The sequence below is a fragment of the Microtus oregoni genome, unplaced genomic scaffold (genome assembly GCF_018167655.1).
Source record: "Microtus oregoni isolate MIOR12 unplaced genomic scaffold, Mior012 000029F_ref0000214, whole genome shotgun sequence".
Classification (NCBI taxonomy): Eukaryota; Metazoa; Chordata; class Mammalia; order Rodentia; family Cricetidae; genus Microtus; species Microtus oregoni.
This window is the reverse complement of record NW_024543088.1, coordinates 26,651,390-26,657,778: the sequence shown is the minus strand read 5'-3', so window position 1 is coordinate 26,657,778 and position 6,389 is coordinate 26,651,390. Positions and strand designations below refer to the sequence as shown.

Sequence of the window (6,389 nt, the reverse complement as noted above, 5' to 3'; positions counted from 1 at the left end):
GAGAGGACCTCGTTAAAAAGCAAATTAGTCCTTGAGGTAGTGGAGTGGGACTATATTTTTCCAACTAGAGAGCAGGCCAGCAACTTCTTTTCAACATCTAAGAGCAAAAGGACAGTTAGTTTGTTGAGCTTGAACCTGCTTATTATGCACCTTTATCAGAAACCATCGCTCTTTGCGTATCGATTTCTGGCCAACCATTAACTAGATATGACCTTAAAGCTTTGGTAATAGCTGGGGAACTCACCCAGGAGAGGGAAGCCTGCTAGTGTGGACCCCTCAGCCTGCGGTGAGTACTTTTCCATCCAGGAGGCATAAGAAGTGACCAAAAGCCCAAATGGACCCCCGAGTGGAAGCTGGCGCTTACCACCTGAGACATGAGATGATCTAGACTTGACTGAGAAGAACTTTAAACCTGTGATGCTAGCTGCTGGCTTTGAAGGGTTAAAATCCATTTTCATGTAATAAAATTACTGATAGTCATGGTATTTAGCTGGGTGTACTTTGCACTTGACAAAAAAGTATCCATTATCCTGACAACTTTTTCTCTCTCTGAGTCCATTTATATAAAGTTCAAAAGTAAACACAAGCAATCATGCTGTTCGGAAATCCATGCTTAGGTGAAACTGTAAAGCGTTTCCAGGAAATGGCAATGGTGACATCAGGCTTTGCCAGACCCCGACAGAGAAAAGGCGTGTGACTGGGATGGGGCGTAAGAACCTTTTGGAAGGCAGGCCGCAATAATTTTTAACTGAGTAGGTCTGACACAGGCCTTAGATTGACATTCATGTGTGGAGCTGTGCATTTATGACTTGTTTCGTTTGTACACAGGTGTTTGATTTTACATATACAACAAATAACCAGGAAAAGGTCAAGAAAACCGGTTACTTGGGCTGTTATATCCAAAACTGACTACTGAATGTCTCAGTAATGTTGGTAAATATATTCCTAAATTAAATATATGTTATAATATTCTTGATATTTAGGCGCATGGGCATATTTTTGGAAAAATGAGCTACAAAAGACAATACTAGAATAAGTATAATATACAAATTAAATTAAATACAAATTAAATAAATCAGAAATGTAGCAAAATATTTCTTTAATTCCCCACTATAAAACACCTGCCTCAAAAGCACACAGCTTATTATAATCTAATCTGTAAAGGAATTATTATTATGTCATTCTAGTTAATTATGATAAACGTTAAGAAAAATGCTTACTGTCTTCATGAGAATAACATTGTTATGTCATAAAGTCTGCACAAGAATACTATCATGTATTCAGTACTGCAGACTATATTTTATATACATTTATATATGTGTATATGTAGTACTAAGATATTAAACATCAAATTTGTGTATTAAAAAATGGTTATTGGTTATTGTAGATCTAGGCTAGAGGTTAGAGAGGACTCAAAGCTATATAATATACAGCAGTAAGATTGCCTTTGGTAATAATTAAGATAAATATATGTTGAGAAATTTACTTGATGAAGTAAATAATGAAGACTCCATTTATCTGAGGACAAATTCTTAGAGTGTAGTTAGAGATTATGCTGATTTTAAAAATTGATAATTTTAAGATGGTTGTGCTGGCCACAGAGATAAACCTTGTCTCAAAAAAAAAAATCCCCACAAAAAATTCAGAGTGGGGGGATTGGTAGTTTTAGGTCCTCCTATAAGATTGGTGATTTTATTAGCCCTGGGTAGTTGATTAGGTTTCTGGTAGGCATGTTGAGCAGGTCTTACGTTCAATTAGAGAGCTGTTGGTTGCCGCCAAGGTATGTGTGCCACTACTGCACTCTTGGTATTATTGTGCCACGCTGATCATTGTGGCTCATTGACTTCATAGTTGTGTAAGATTGTTGGTTGCTTCCTTCTTTTGGAAGCTTGTAATTATTTCTCTTTGCAATAAATAGAGGCCATTAAGAAAACCACAATCAAAATGCAGAGTTATGGAGTTCAGTTCCAAAAGATATATTTACAGTACAACCCCTACACCTAAGGCTCAAGAATCACTACAGAGAAGAGCAGAAAGATCGTCAAAGCCAGAGGAACAGGGAGATTGCTGTTTGCCTGTGTTTCCTAGAAATGTCAGAAGCTATATCCATAAAGTCTCACTAACATAACTGCCTATACGTGAGTTGAGCAAGACAACAGAAAAAGACATGCAAACGTGATGGAGGAAGGTCATTGGCTAATAAAGGCACTGCCCTGGCCCATTTTATTGGTTAGAGGATAGGTGGGAGGAGTAAACAGAACAAAATGCTGGGAGGAAGAGGAAGTGAGGTCAGAGACTCACAGCTCTCCTCTCGGGAACAGACGCCTGAGAGAGACGCCATGCCCTGCTCCCGGGATGAAGCTCCAACCCAGGATGGACATAGGCTAGAATCTTCCTGGTAAGCGCACCTTGGGGTGCCATACACAGATGATTAGAGATGGGCTAAATTAATATGTGAGAATTAGCCTAGAAGAGAATGGGCCAAGCAGTGTTTAAATGAATACAGTTTGTGTGTTGTTATTTCGGGCATAAGCTAGCCGTGCGGGCGGCTGGGGTGCTGGGGTGCTGGGGAAGAGGCCCCGCCGCCCCAATACTACACAAACGTGCATGAAGGAAAATTCACAAGGTCTCAGTGTTACACAAGAATTACAGATAAGCAAGGAACCCTGAGAGTGGGAGAAATAATTGTCCTCTGAGACGAGCACTCCAAAATGGTTATTCAATTCCAAATGTTCATCCCTGGAAAAAAATGCACATAACATTATCCATACTGAGCAAGTTGTACTTATGTATGTAGGTACACACATGAATGCATGCACACATCATATGTAACAACAACTAATGGAAAAAGAGGCTGTGAATTTGAAAGTGAGCAAAGAGAGGTATATGGGAAAGGTTGGAGGGAAGAAACAGAAGAAGGAAATGCTATAATTGTAATATATTCTCCAAAAATAAAAGGAAGAATTAAATAATACATGTTGATTCTTTGTATCATTTGTTTTCAGTTATCTATGAACCCAGAACTTTCCAGTCTGGAGCTGCAGTCTAAGCAGCACCAAGAGACCTGCTCCAGTTGTCTAGGGATCACTTGCTGATGTCATGCAACCATCTGCCCTATATCAGATGCTCTGGAGAAGCGGTGATGCTATTACTAACCACTCCACAGACCTCTTTATTTCAAAGAGAACCAAGCAGAGATTCTGGGCTGACTTTGGAATTGTTCATTAGTTTTCAAGCTTTCTTAAAGAGCAGTTTGGCCCTGTAACAGCTAGAAAAGTCAAAAGCAAAGTTTTTGATTAGCTTAGCCCTTCACTTGAAGCCAGTGGGAGAGATGGGCTCGCTTTCTTTGTAACAGCAAAACACTGAGAAACTGAAACTTTTACACATGAGTTTAGGTCTGTTTTTGATGTTTTCTACACAAGTGTGTTATATTCTTATTAGAAAATTCCTAGAAGAGTTCAGAAGAGACTGAAGATGTGGAAAAAAGCCACTGAGAAAGAAGCCTGACCTCCAGAGAAAATCACTGTTGAATTTTCGTGTCTTTAGTCTACGTTTGCACGGTGTTCCCAAAATGGGCACCCTGCAAATACCGTTTTGAAGCTTCCTGTTTAACACTCAGCATCAAACTATGGCTACTTTTTCATAGTAACAATTCTTCAGTAACATAATTCCCACCACCTCTCTAACATAGCATTGTATAGAATAATAATATAACAGTTTAAAGTCATTCTGCTTGTTGGCTATTTGTCTTATTTACTTGCTGCTGTTATAATGTTTCAATAATCATCATTGTGAAAAAATTTTTTATACAAACAACATCACCATCACCTTAGAAAAAGCTCCTAGGAGTAAAATCACTGGGTGTGGGTCAAAGGGTATGCCTACTTTGAATACTTTTGGTAGTATTTTCCAAATTGCCTTTCAGAAAAATTGCATCAATTTATACTCCCACAAGAACACATAAATGTATTTCTGTAGTCAAGCCAATACCAGATGGCCTAATTTAAATAAACAATTTTATGATATTAAGATTAATTTTTTATTTTTTTAACCTTTCTGTTGATTTGATTGCTTTAGCTGTGCAAAGAAAAATTTTATGTTATTTCTCCTGCTAGAGCTATAATGATAGATGGAAACATGAGGACTCAGAAGCCTTGGTATGTACACATCTTAACAATTTTCCAGCTAAAACATGAAGGGGTCAATTATTAGTAAGAGAGAATAGATTTGTCTGCATTAGCGTTACATCCGCCAGGTCATGTCTTTCCTTTAAGGAACGCCCCACTAGGTGTAGCACATGCATGTGTTGTTAAAGTCTCTAACAATCATTCACAGAAATGAGGAGTCCAGCAAACCTCGTGTATCGATTCACCAAATCAACAATTCCTTGGCAATCTATTTAGAAGACCCTACAGGGGACGGCTGTGGGCAGAGGTTAGGCTGCCCATTAGCTTGTGCAAAGAGCTCCTCATGCAGCAATCACAATCTGTTTGCCTGCCCCTCAGACACTGGTTTCTCTCTTTGAGGTTAGGGAGGTGGAAAGCTTTTTACCCTGCAGTCACAGGCAAAGCACTTAGTAGCACCATGGAGAAGTTAAACCTGGAGGAGAGGGAGATTGCTGCAAAGCAAACCTTTCTACAAGGGTGTTGGGCACCAGGCATGGGATTCCATTGCTTGAAATAACTTTTACACCACAAAGTGCTCACACAACAAAACAATTGGGACAATGCTTTGGCGCCTTCTGTTGGAATTTGATTTATTAGAGATGGCTTGACGAATGAGGCTTCTGGAAAGAACTTAGATCAAAGTAGCCTGGAGAAGTTTAGGGGAAGTACAGGTTTGTCTATTGTTGTTTCAGAGCTCTGGAGGGTCGAACTGAGAAGGTTGATAGGTGTAAGCAGCAGAAAGGCTGTTTTTAGGAGGCCCAAGGAAAGAGATTTCTAGCAATAACAGTTGTACCAAAAAAGTAGAAAGAACACCTTTTCCAAGCTGTTCCTGGAGACCGTTTAGGACCATGGAGAAGCCATGGCCATTATCTTGGGGTCCAAAGTGGGTTGGGTGGACATAAGTTACAGTGGTGGCTCAGCCAATGACTACGAACAGAGGAAATTTCAATTTATTAATCTCCAAATGGCTTATTGGCATTTAAAGATTGAACCAATCAAATATGGCTCACAGCAGTAAGAAACCAATGGGTTGGTTTAGGCTGGAGCAGTGGTTTTCAACCTGTGGGTCACCTAAGACCATCAGGAAGCACAGATATTTACATTACAATTGATAACAGTAGCAAAAATTCAGTCAAGAAGTAGCAACAAAATAATTTAATGGTTGAGGGGTCCCCACAGCATGAGGAACTGTATTAAAGGATCACGGCATTAGGAAGATGGAGAACCACTGGACTAGAGTATTAGGTTAGGTTGTTCTGAATCATAGGAGAATTTTTTACAGAAATTTCCCTGGGAACTACACAGCTCTCCAAGGTAGCCCCGCTTCAATTAGCGACAATGTCTACTTTAACTTGCACCTCCAGTTCTCAGCATCGAGCTCCTAGTGCCTGCAAGACAAAGGAGGGAACACAGAAGATGCTCCTCCTAGGTAGCTTTCTGTTGCTGTGACAAACCCACCCTGTCCAAAAGTAACCTGAGAAGGAAGTGGCTTATTTCATTTACTAGGTTACAGTCCACTGTTGAAGGAACCCAAGGCAGAAACTTAAGGCCAGAATCTGAAGCAGAAACCATGGAGGAAGGCTGCTTACTGGCTTGTTTCCAGGTTCCTCTTCAGCTACCTTTCTTGTGTAGCCCAGGCTCATGTGCCTGAAGGTTGTTCTGCCCTCAGTGGGCTAGGCCTCTTACATCAACTAGTCATCAAGAAAATGCCCCCTAGACATATCTACAGTCAATCTGATGGAGGCAGTTCTTCAATTCTGAGTCCGTCTTCCTAGCCATTATATTCACTTTTCTGGGCTTTTCTTGATGTTACATCTACTTATATCTTTTGGCTAGAACTCATCACTTCTCTGGTAGTGAGGCAGAGTGGCAAATATAGTATTCTGTGCATTCAAGAGAGACTCATGAAATAGGTCTTATCCCATTGTGGGAGGAGACAGTGCTTTTCCTTAGTATTCTGCTTTGGTGGAAAATCAATGAACTTCATTGTATCAGAGAACAAATTGTATTGCACCTTGACTTATGCTTTACCACATAGACAACTGATTTGATCTAATTTTGGCAATATTTTTCTTCCTCCACAGTTGAAAAAAAAGTTTCTTTTGACTCAGAAATTGGGGTATGTTCTCTGCGTTTGTATCCACATCTTCACTTAAAATTATTGTCATGTTTAATACATGTCGAATGTATTCTACATGCGTAGAAATGATTTTATGACGGCTG

General features: G+C 39.7%; 1 long non-coding RNA gene across 1 annotated transcript; it reads left to right on the top strand.

Annotated features, from left to right (window-relative positions):
- Nucleotides 1-234: 234 nt before the first annotated feature.
- On the top strand, nucleotides 235-3,727 carry LOC121465171. The gene is made up of 3 exons (XR_005976620.1): nucleotides 235-286; nucleotides 829-933; nucleotides 3,006-3,727. It is a non-coding gene; the product is annotated as an uncharacterized LOC121465171 (long non-coding RNA).
- The last annotated feature ends 2,662 nt before the right edge of the window (nucleotides 3,728-6,389 follow it).